Source organism: Natator depressus, chromosome 1 (assembly GCF_965152275.1).
Source record: "Natator depressus isolate rNatDep1 chromosome 1, rNatDep2.hap1, whole genome shotgun sequence".
In the NCBI taxonomy this organism is placed as follows: domain Eukaryota; kingdom Metazoa; phylum Chordata; order Testudines; family Cheloniidae; genus Natator; species Natator depressus.
In genome coordinates, this window is record NC_134234.1 from 53239069 (window position 1) to 53251270 (window position 12202).

Consider the following 12202-nt stretch of genomic DNA (forward strand, 5'->3'; position numbering starts at 1 on the left):
TGCTATTTTAGTGTGACACTGAGGACATTCAGGATGATATCATACCAAATTTCAGTAATCTTAAATGATAGACATTATCATAAAGGCCCACCTAAAAATTAGTATCTGTGCTCTTGTATATAATAAAAAACTTAAACCACTACCTAAAAAAAACATAATTGCACAAAACAAAGGTAGTGTTCCATAAAACAGCCTTCATATCTCTGTATATTCAATAGCTAATATGTGTGTGTTTGAGACTGGAGACTTCAATAGGGAGCAGCATTGAGCCCTACATTATTTAACTGAAAAAAATCTATAATAAAACATTTCTAGCTAAATTATCCATTTAATCACTCCATATAAGATTTTGTTTTCCTTCTAGGATTCTTCTTGGAAGGCGAAGCATTCAAAGTATGTGAAAAGAACAAAACTGAAAAGCTTGTTCACTGTAAGAGATTATGGTAGTTTATTATTTGCCAATGAATCTATTTAATCTAAGTTGACTGAGTGTCCTTTGAAGAAGAGGTCAGATCAATGAGGTCTTTCTGTCTTCAGTATTTATAGCCCTGTGTTCTGTATTCTCAGATGTAGTGTTTTCATCTGTGAAGACCAGAATAATGGAATTTTCAGCAAACAACAGACCACAGAAAAACAACTAAAAGAGGTTCACCAATGTGCATTGTTGTATGAATTGTTCATTTCAGATAGTAAAACCTCCAAAGTGATTTTCCCCCCCAAACTGATTTGAGCTATAAATCTGTAAAGAACTGAAATCCATCTAAAGCTTTGAATTTTCAAAAACAGACTGTCAGTTATGAACATATTGGGAACCCTACTGAAATTATTGCCCATTCTGCATATCTCTCGAGCAGAACTCCTTCTTTGTGTGCATTACTTACACAGGTAGGCCCAGGGGCTGCCGTTAGGACCCATAAAGCTCAGGAGAATGGTGGTGCACCAAATCCTGAGGTTTTCTGGCCATTAAGCCAGTCTCTGGCATTAAGCAGAGCAGCCTCAAGGCAAATACACTTCATACCTAGCAGTCTGTGGCCCCAAGGGGCTATTCTGACCACTGGAGATGTTCCCAGCACATAGAGACAATCCCTTTTTCTTGACCGAGCTGCATTCCCTTCTGTAGAGACTGTAGCTACTTCAATTTTCACCACTAGAAAAAAATCCACTACGCATGGGGCATTCTCTGCTGGTCAACTAAACTGGCTTTAAGACTGCTTTTGTGTTCCTAGTTGTGCAATGCAGCCTTAACAGGCCCAAGAGTGCAGAGCTTAGGTTCCGATCCTCTTTCAGGGCACTTTAGGGCTAGGTCAGATCCCTGAGCCCAGGGAGAATCCTATTAAAGTTGCCGGGGGAGGAGGGGCATTGCTCAGTTCAGCTGAACACTCAGAAGTTTGTATGTTGCTTATCCAAATCTCTCTGGACTGCAACATTGTGCTAGAAGTGTGAATACAGTGGATTTCTGGCACTTCTTACTTCCAATTGAGACAGGGTTAAAGACTGCAAAAACAGCCTTGTGTGTGTTAGTTTAGTAGCTTTTCTTCCTGGTACTTGCTGCAGAACTGGAAAATGAAGAGGGTGCTGAAGTAGACAACACTGAAGAAAAAAAGCAGTAGTATATTCTTAGCAGAGCCGTCCCTAGAGATTGTGGTGCCCTACGCAGCCCCCCTGTGGGGGGGCCGGCCCCAGCCTCTGAGGGCGGGGGGGTGTCCCAGGGGCTTTGGGAGGCAGGAGCAGCCAATGCAGGAAGGCAGCAGGGGTCAGGCCCGCACCTGCACTCACAGGGCAGCGGGAAATGGAGCGACCTGGCCCCAACCTGCTCCGCTCTGCTCCCCCGGCTTCCAGGCTTGGGGAAAGAGGGGGAACTGCCCCCCAGCACTCACCGGTGGCATGGCTAGGAGCCAGCGTAGCGTAGCGGGCTGGGGCCGGGTTGCTCCATTTCCCGCTGCCCGGTGAGTGCAAGGTGGGCCCAACCCCTACCCCTGCTGCAGGGACTCTTAGCTCAGGGGACGGGGTTTGCGGGAGAAGGGGTGGAGATGGGGCAGAGCAGGTGTAAGCGGGGGAATGGTCCCGCTATTGTGGGGAACTTTCCTGGCTTCTGCACTACCCCGGTGAAGTGGGCTAGCGAAAGGATCTGAGTCCTCGCTCCCACTCCCTTTACCCAGAGGCCTCCCTGCCCTTGAGGCCTCCCCTTCCACTCTCCTGTCTGGCAGAGTCCTTGTAACCCCAACAAGGCTGGGCCCAGGATTCCTGGGGGGCTTGACCCCCAACCCTGCTGTGGTCATCTAGGACAGGAGCTAGGGTGTCCCCACTCCGGGGTACTCTCTCTGCACTGGGCACTTCCCTGACCCACTGATCATTTCATACAATTTAAAGCAAATACAAGTTGTTTAATTAACAATTAATTTAAAAAAAGAATAAGTAAAAATGGGAAAGGTTAAAGAAAAACACATCACCCTGCTCTTTGGCAGGGAACATCACAAACAGCGTCTCTGGATGTCAGGGCATTTCATAGTCTGTTCCTTGTAGGGCCCAGGTCTCCTTCTCAGGCCCTGGCTGTGTTGCAGGGATGCTGCGGGTTGGACACTTGTAACGGTGGTGGCCACACACCTCTGGGCTTTGGGTGGTGGGACCCTTCTTCCCAGAGTCAGCCCCCCCATTGCGTTAAGTTCCCCCTCCCAGTCTGGCCTGCAAGGACCCTTGGCTGGGGGTGTCCTTCTGCACTGGGCCCTTTCCCCAGGGTTCCCCCTTGCTGGCCCCAGTTGCTCACCACACCTGGCTCTGTGGCTGCAGCTCTGCTCCCAGCACAGGATCTGCTCTCCCTGGGCTGCTTCTGTGACTGCTCCCAACTCTGACCTGCTTCCCGGGCTGCTTTTCTGGTCCCTGTGGATCTGGCACGACTCTGCTCCCAGCTCAGCTTGGGCCCCTACTTTCTCCTTAGCTCAGCCCCACCCTGTCTGACCCAGGCAATTCCAGCTCACACGGAGGACAGGACCCCCCCGGCCTCCTGACTCCCTGATTAGCCTGCCCGCCCTGTCATTCAGGCTGACTTGGAGCATTGGCCTCTCCCCATTGTTCCGAGGGACTGTCAGGGTCCTGATTTCCCATTGACCCTTCCTCTTTCTTTTGGTACTGGGAGCTAGCCAACCAAAACACCCCCACTGAATGTTAGTAAGGGGGCAACAGTCCCCTTACAAGGGTGGGAAGAGACGGGGCGGGGGCTGAGGGGAAGGGGTGGGGCTGGGGCAGAGGCAGAGGCAGCTTTCCTGGGCCCTGCTGTGTGCAGCCCATGTCAGGCCGGCTCAGCTGTCCAGGGGATCAGGCCGGCCGTTGGAGTTGGATGCAGCAGGCAGCTGCATAGGGCACCAGGAAATTTGGTGCCCTACGCAGCTGCGTAGTTTGCGTATGGGTAGGGATGGCCCAGATTCTTAGATCTGCACAAATGAGGACTGGTTTGAGTTTGGGACAGAGATTTGGGTCAGTTCTTAATTTCTGATTTTGTACAGGGCATGTTTATGAATAAAACCAGTAACAGCTGTTGGTATGTAATATAGTGAGATAAATAAACAAAGACTCGGTAACTTACAAATTGAAAAATCATTTTGATTTTTAAATACTGGGCTAGAAGTCTACTGCAAAATAATGCTTTACCTAACTTAAGGAAACATTATTAATGATCTTCAGTTCTCTGTTTATAAAATTCAAATGTTTGATTAGTCTATATTTCTAAATGATTCTGAAGATTCCGCAAAGGTAACTTAGTCTAACTTTCAGGGTGCAAGGTGTTTGTTAGAATTTCGTTTTGATTAATTGTGTAAGTGATAGGCTGGTCAACAGAATCATTTATTTGCGGCCAGCATATCACTTTGTACATTATAGTTATTTAAACAGAACATCAATAGCACACTGCAACCTAGAAGGTATCACGTCTATGAATATGCATACCCAGTTGACATATTTAAAGTATAAATTAAATGGATTCTATTAATTAAAATGCCATTACTGTGATTCTTACATTGCCATCTTGTGGAAAATCAATGCAATTTTAATCTCAGGGAATTGACACTGAAATTATCAGTTTGAGAGGGATAGTTTTGTAGCCTGATCTATGGATTGTGTACTAACTATATTGATTACATACGAATTCCCAGTTATCACTCTGAGGTTTGACAGGTTCTTGTCCCAAGATCAGGCCAATATTATTAAAATCAGTGTTCAGCTGGGAACCCTGATGTGCACATTTGCGACACTCACACTTTAGGAATACTGTATAGCAAGACTACAGCAAGGCACAAAAAAGAACTAGATAAGTTCATGGAGGATAGGTCCATCAATGGCTATTAGCTAGGATGGGCAGGGATGGTGTCCCTAGCCTCTGTTTGCCAGAAGCTGGGAATGGGCAACAGGGGATGGATCATTTGATGATTACCTGGTCTGTTCATTCCATCGGAAGCACCTGGCATTGGCCACTGTCGGAAGACAGGATACTGGGCTAGATGGAGCTTTGGTCTGACCCAATATAGTCGTTCTTAGGTATTTGTAATAGTTTATTAATGCATTTAGCAAAATCACAAACACTTTAACCCAGCAAGGTAGATAGAGATAATACAGAACGTACATCTGAACATCCATATACTCACACCATCCCTTGAGAATAACCTGATATGTTAGCTGTTATCTTCCTTACCACCATCACCTTCCTCATCGTCACCAATGGCCATCATCCTGGCACCTCTCAAGGGCTACATCTTTCTTTCCCCTGCACACAGGCTGGGCTAAAATTTTTATAATATGTTACACTGGCACCACTGTGCCTAATGCATATTTAGTAGGGGTGTCTCCACTGTTCCTTATTTGTATTTCCTCACCCTACTAATGTTGGGGTGCCCTTCTTCTATAGGTTAGGATATTAATTATCTCAATTTATTATCAGATACGTCATGGCACTCTTGCGGTCAGACATTTGCAGATGTTCCTACCCTAAAATATGCAAAAGCTGGTGTTAGCTCATGTTCCTGGAGTTGGCAGGTGTCGTTATGGATAAACTTCCCCCTTAAACACTCTATTCCCAGTTCTCCAAAATTTAGGGGTGACCATTGGGCCATTAATCTGTGCCAAAGTTCATAGGCCTCAAGCCTTATGCTAACTGCTGAAGACAATGTCTTACAGGATACCAGTCTGTATGTTCCTTGCATTAGTGCTGAATATTATAAATGCTAAAACTAGCTCTATATGCACAGTTTAAGGGGAGGAAGGATGACCCAGTAGTTGGGGGTACTGGCGTGGGACAGAGGAGACCTAGGTTCAATTCCTTGCTTGGCAATGAATGTCCTGGATGACCTTGGGCAAATCACTTAGCTCCCCTGTACCTCAGTTCCCCATCTGTAAGGGGTTCCAGGGAAGAGATGGGCACCACCAGGTAAAAAGAACACCCATTGAAACATTATGAAAAATGACATCCCTGTGACCGACTTGGCCATGAAATACGTAGACAAAGGGTAGTTGGAAGTTAATAGGAATACCTATTAGAGAGAGATTATTTTTGCAGCAAAGACAAAACAAAACAAGTTCTGAGGGGATGCAATATTTCTCAGTGAGTGTTTCTTTCTCCAGCATGTTTTCACTTGGCATTTCTCTAATTATAACCAAAATGCATTCAAGCACGGAAACATTTACAGTGCATTGTCTGGAGCAATAAACGCATTAAAAATACACTAATTTACTTGTTTTCATTGGAAAGCCTAGAAGGAATTAAAGATTTGAAACAATGCTTTAAAATCATAAATATTTGAATTGCTTATCTCTTACAATTAGAATAATGGCTGTCTTGTCCGAAAACATACCTTATTGAACATATCGAACAGTATTCACAGGGTGAAATCCTGCCCCGACTGACATCAGTGGATATTTTGCCAATGACATCGATGTGGGCAGGATTTCAATAAAGTTGAAAATTTGCCCTATTTCTCACTCCACATATTTGGGAGACCTCTCTCCCAGAGAACTCTATGGCTTTCTAAATACCTTCTCTTAAAGGGGATATTCTACAAGAAACTCAGAAGGTGTTCCTCCCTAAGAGTTTTCCTGCCTTCCTCTTCCCCTCCCATGGGTGTCTCTATGAATAACAGGAATTTGCCCCAGGAATAGATTTTTTTTTTAATGCAATTTCTTAATTTGGAAGAACACTAGGAAGTGGCATTAACATTTTTTTTTAATCTCAACAAAAGAATGGAAACAAAAGTTTGTCAACTCTTCATTAAACAATCCCCACCACCACCACTTTCCAATCAGCTGTAGTTATCATAATCAAAAGACTTATTTTTATATAAATGAAAGCTTGGATTCTGGTGTACAAGATTCAGGCATCACAGGAAAGAGCCGGTTCATTGAGATACTGCAAGCAAGCTCAATGCGATCCATGCCACCAGTTAAAATCTAGACTACAGATTGTGAAATGAAATACCAGCATTTAATTTTCTTTAACAAACTCCAAGGCAAATGATACTGCATCAGGGTAGTGACTCAAACCATGTTAGAAATAATGCATTGCTATTATGGGGCCTGATTCACCACTGTGTTCTTCTAGTTTTACACCAACGTAACTCCATTGAAATCAATGGAGTAGCACAGTGGTGAATCATTAGCATTGTCTATAAAAGATCAAATATGGTGGAGAAACCTGGGCAACACCCTGACGACTGTATTCTCCGTGCCTCTATGCAATCATAATAAGCATTTTAACATCATGTTTTAAAAAGATTCTTGTATGTGCCGTATTCACAGAGAAATAGGTAGTTACATTATAGGAAAATTCTTGGTGTTATATTTTTTACTGCAAAAAGGTAAACATACATGAATTTAAATCTGGTTTGCCTGAAATGTCATATGTTCAGTTCTTGGTACAATCAAGGAAAGAGATTTGGCTTGCACACTTTATCCATCAGTTGTTTTAATTTTTACTTGTAATTTTCACTACAGTATGTTCCTATTGCAAAAAATAATCTCCTCTCCCGTGGATTCTAATGAAAGATTGTGTGCAGCCTAATGGTTTATATTGCAAATCCAGTGTGTTCAAATCTGATAGGAGGGGGTGTGACTTTCTTACAATTTCTTTGTATCTTTTATTCTCTCAGAATCAAAGGGCTAACTAATGCACTTAAAGCTCTATCCTGTTGAAAATATCTGTGGCTCTAGCTGTGAAACAAGCCAACCTATTCAGTAGCGGGGTTGTCCTGCTCCCACCTCTCACACAGTGCAGCTACCCTTTTATTCCCAGTGAGTCTGTCATTTTGCTGAGCACATACAGCAGTCATAGCAGGAAAAGCTCTGGGCCCTTTCTTGGCCCTACTGTGTAGCAAGACAGATTAGTGTTCAGACAAAGGAACAGCTCGAGAAGCAGAGGACTTTTGTTCTTCATTTCTGTAAATCTGTCCTATAATGCAGAACCATCAAAGGGCCAAACTTTATACCACAACTGAAGATGTGAGGAAACTGAGGAAGGGAAGGTGTAGCAGGGTGCTGCTAGGAAAGCCCTTAATCAGCTCCTGCCATCCTAGCCCCAATCAGGGGGAATGGATTGGGGCTGGGTAAATAGCCAGTGCTTGCCTGGGAGCTGCCTGCACCTGCTAGCCTCATTAGCAGGAGCTAAAAGGCTGGGAGAAAATGGAAGAAGGGGTGGGGACCAGGAGGGAAGGGAGGCTCAGGGAGAGGTAGGAGCATGCTACTCTGTTGCTGACCAAGCCTCTGTTAGGCCAAGCCATTGTAAATAGCCAGTACATAGTAGGAAACTGGTGGTGGGAAACGGACACAAATAAAGAGCATGGGAGTTGCACCAGCTTGGAGTGTCCCTGAGTCTATGAGGAGCGGGGCTAAGGGGTGGATACACAGGGGTGCAACAGGCACCCTGTTACAGAAGGGCAGTATCCATATGCCAGCAGACTAGACAGATAGATAATTCTTTCTCTGGGAGACTATGCTCCAAACCCTACTTTTGTGGATTTCCCAAAGTCAACTGCAGCCAAAGAACTTGTTCCAAAGAGATCATATGACAACAATATCCCCAGAAGGTAATTGTCACACGAGCCAACTGGAGTTGTTCAAATGCAAGGGAGGGTTATTGAAGTACCATCTTTGCACCTAGACTTTGACGAGGCAACTCCAGATAAACTGGAGAGAAAATACATTGAAAAAAGGGTCTCCGAGGAATTTGAGAATTCCTTCTCCAGGTATGACTTGTATTGTGAACATATCTTTGGGTTACCAATAAGATCTGGCTGGAGGATGACGGTCCTTTCAGACATAGAGCCAGAAGAAGTAGTTTTTGAGGATTTGCATTCAACATCTGTATGAACTAATGGTCAAATTAATCACTGAAGAGCCTGACAGTCTTTATACATCACCAGTAGTAATTCTCTGAAAGAAATAGGTAGGTAAATAACTCTCTTTAAATGGTTATGGACTACTACATGCTTTATCATTTGACTTGACTATAAAGATGCCTGTCCATTTCCATGAATAGAGGAGGTATTTGCCATGGTTTCTTGTTCCCAACAGTTCCCGTCTGGCATGGGCCACTGTCACAAGACAGGATAGTAGGCTAAATGGACCATTGGTCTGACCAATACGGTCATTCTTATGGTTTTCTGTCCAGAATTTAAAGGGTGACTTACTAGTATGTGAAAGTGGAGAAAGAGTATGCAAGGACAGACTTATCTACACCTGTGGGGATCCAACAATTCAAGAGGAAGCCCCAGATATTGACAGATAACCCTAATTGTCTTCCAAAACATGATGAAGTAAGTCATGAGTCTTAAAGATGCAGTTACCTCCTGAGGTGACTTACCCTCTCAATAGTGGAGGAACATATGGGTCACCTAGTGAAGCAACTACCTGATCATGTGCTGAACTTCTCCCCTTCAGAATGCAAACTGTTTCAAAGATCTGTCAAGTTTTTGGAACACACAAACTCAGAAGACAGGATAAATAAAACAGCTGTGACAGAGGAACGGCTAAGGTTTATTATGTCCAGGATCTACTCTCCTTCTTGGGATTTGCCAGACATTACCTGTATTTTGCCCTGAAGTCCTCTGCCATTGCAGAATCACTGAATGCCCTGCTGGAGGGACTAAGCTGTAAAACAAAAGAGAAAGGCCTGAGGAAGCACATCAAGAAAGATATCATAGCATTCTGGACAGTGGAATGCTAGCAGGCTTTCAGTAAATGCCTGTGCTAGTATAGGTTTCAGAGTAACAGCCGTGTTAGTCTGTATTCGCAAAAAGAAAAGGAGGACTTGTGGCACCTTAGAGACTAACCAATTTATTTGAGCATGAGCTTTCGTGAGCTACAGCTCACTTCATCGGATGCATACTGTGGAAATTGCAGAAGACGTTATATACACAGACACCATGAAACAATACCTCCTCCCACCCCACTCTCCTGCTGGTAATAGCTTATCTAAAGTGATCATCAAGTTGGGCCATTTCCAGCACAAATCCAGGTTTTCTCACCCTCCGCCCCCCCACAGACAAACTCGCTCTCTTGCTGGTAATAGCCCATCAAAAGGACCACTGTCACTTTTGATGGGCTATTACCAGCAAGAGAGTGAGTTTGTCTGTGGGGGGGCGGAGGGTGAGAAAACCTGGATTTGTGCTGGAAATGGCCCAACTTGATGATCACTTTAGATAAGCTATTACCAGCAGGAGAGTGGGGTGGGAGGAGGTATTGTTTCATGGTGTCTGTGTATATAACGTCTTCTGCAATTTCCACAGTATGCATCCGATGAAGTGAGCTGTAGCTCACGAAAGCTCATGCTCAAATAAATTGGTTAGTCTCTAAGGTGCCACAAGTCCTCCTTTTCTTTGTGCTAGTATAGAGATTAACTTAGTTTACCAGGCATTTGGAAGTTGCCTTATCCTGCATACTGAGGCAAGTTTCCCAAGATTGGGAAGATCCAAAAAAGTAAGTTTATAAATGTAAGCCACGGACTGATCTGAAGTGAGAAATTGTATTGTCCAAAAGTTCAATTTCTTGCACAGAAACGGGGAGAGAAATTTCCTGTCTTATCTATCTTATATGGTGTAGGATTTGAAGTAACCACTGACAACAGTTCACTAATATAAGTTCTCACTATAGTCAAGTCAGATGCAGTGAGCCATTAATTGCTGGCAGCACTCTCACCATTTCGTTTTGACATCCAATGAAAGGTTGGGATCCAGAATGGTGATTCAGAGAGTTTGTCAAAGATCCCACAGGGGATGTACGAAGAGGACTATGATTCAAGAGAAGAGAAAGAGAGGCTATGAAGGATGATCTCCACAGCTTGACCACAGCAGGAGAACTATAAGACTATAATCACATCACCTTTTGTTTCAGAGTAGCAGCCGTGTTAGTCTGTATTCACAAAAAGAAAAGGAGTACTTGTGGCACCTTAGAGACTAACCAATTGTGGTTCTCATAGATTTAAGTGCGGTATGGGACAAAGTTTTGAGAGTGACAAGCTAGGGTCAGGGCTAGAAGATTTCTCATGAAGGAAATACTATGCTAGAAGAATATAAAGATCCAGAGAATAGCCAGGTATCCCCTTTAGTTTACCTGAGACTCCACCTACTGAGTGAAGGCAATTCCAAAGGAAGGGCAAATACATCTTAATTTTCAGTAATCTTGTTATTCTTGAGAAGGGTCAGAAAACAGATGAGAAATATGAACCCCATGACATGCTCTTGTAATGGAATGAGAGATGTTATACTGGATAGTCTGTGAGGTCCAACAATTTGATCCAGCCAGTTGTGGTGCCTCCATATACAGTATAAACAAATCTTTTATGGAATCCATGATGCCCCGGGCCATCATGGGGGTGTCTCTTATCACCAAGAATTGTTGAGGTGAAGTTCTCTGAAATCTCACCCCCAATCTCAGTTTGGAGATAATGAGATGTTTAATCCAGTGGGCCACTCTCCTTCAGTCAGCCAGGGAGGATCCTGCTCTTTGAAACCATTCCATTATTGTTGATTACTATAGAAGACAATCAGAGAGGATGGAGTCTGAGAGTCCACCACTGGCAGGGCTTCATAGAATCCAAGGCTAGAAGGGACCATTTTGATCATCTCTAATCTGACCTAAGTATAACACAGGCCAGAGTATTTCCCCCAAAATAATTCCTTTTGAACGGCTATCTTTTAGCAAAACATCTAATCTTGATTTTAAAAATTGCCTGTTGGAGAATCAACTAAACAAACCCAATTTTTTCAATCTTCCCTCATAGGTCACGTTTGTTAGACCTTTAATCATTTTTGTCGCTCTACTATGGACTTTTTCCAATTTGTCCACATCCTTCCTGAAATGTTATACATTTGTCTGCTACACTGAAGAGTCCATTATCAATTTTCTGTTCCCCATGTAGGTACTTATAGATTGTGATCTTAATCTTTTCTTTATTAAACTAAATAGATTGAGCACCTTGAATTTATCACTATAATGAATCATAGAATATCAGGGCTGGAAGGGACCTCAGGAGGTCATCTAGTCCAACCCCTTACTCAAAGCAGGACCATCCCCAATTTTTGCCCCTGATCCCTAAATGGCCCCCTCAAGGATTGAGCTCACAACCCTGGGTTTAGCAGGCCAATGCTCAAACCACTGAGCTATCCCTCCCCCCTTTAATCATCCTTGTGGCTCTTTTTTGAACCCTCTCCAATCTATCAACATCCTTCTTGAATTGTGGACACCAGAACCAGACACAGTATTCCAGTATTCAGAGTAGCAGCCGTGTTAGTCTGTATTCACAAAAAGAAAAGGAGTACTTGTGGCACCTTAGAGACTAACCAATTTATTTGAGCATAAGCTTTCGTGAGCTACAGCTTGCACTTGCATCCGATGAAGTGAGCTGTAGCTCACGAAAGCTTATGCTCAAATAAATTGGTTAGTCTCTAAGGTGCCACAAGTACTCCTTTTCTTTTAGTATTCCAGTAGTAGTCACACTAGTGCCAAATACAGAAAAAATAACTTCTCTACTCCTACTCGAGATTTCCCTGTTCACGCATCCAAAGATCACATTAGCCCTTTTCACCACAATGTTGCATTGGGAGCTCATGTTCAGTTGTTTATCAACCATGATTTCCAAATCTTTCAGTCACTGCTTCACAGGATAGAGTCTTCCATTCTGTAAGTAGGGATACATTTCTTGTTCCTACATGTATACATTTACTTTAGC

The 12202-nt window shown here is 43.6% G+C and overlaps 1 long non-coding RNA gene across 8 annotated transcripts in view; it reads right to left on the minus strand.

The window, feature by feature from the left end:
* Window positions 1-12202, minus strand: part of LOC141991623 (uncharacterized) — a 60103-nt gene that overhangs the window by 16763 nt on the left and 31138 nt on the right. For 4 of the 8 annotated variants that reach the window (XR_012640410.1, XR_012640409.1, XR_012640416.1 and 1 more), the window contains 2 exons: window positions 9059-9123; window positions 448-582 (listed from right to left, as the gene is read on the minus strand). The exons of 2 other annotated variants lie outside the window; for them this stretch is intronic. This is a non-coding gene — a long non-coding RNA (uncharacterized LOC141991623). Of the gene's footprint in view, window positions 1-447; window positions 583-9058; window positions 9124-12202 lie in introns of those variants that run through there. 2 more of the 8 variants (XR_012640418.1, XR_012640414.1) reach the window with 1 other exon arrangement.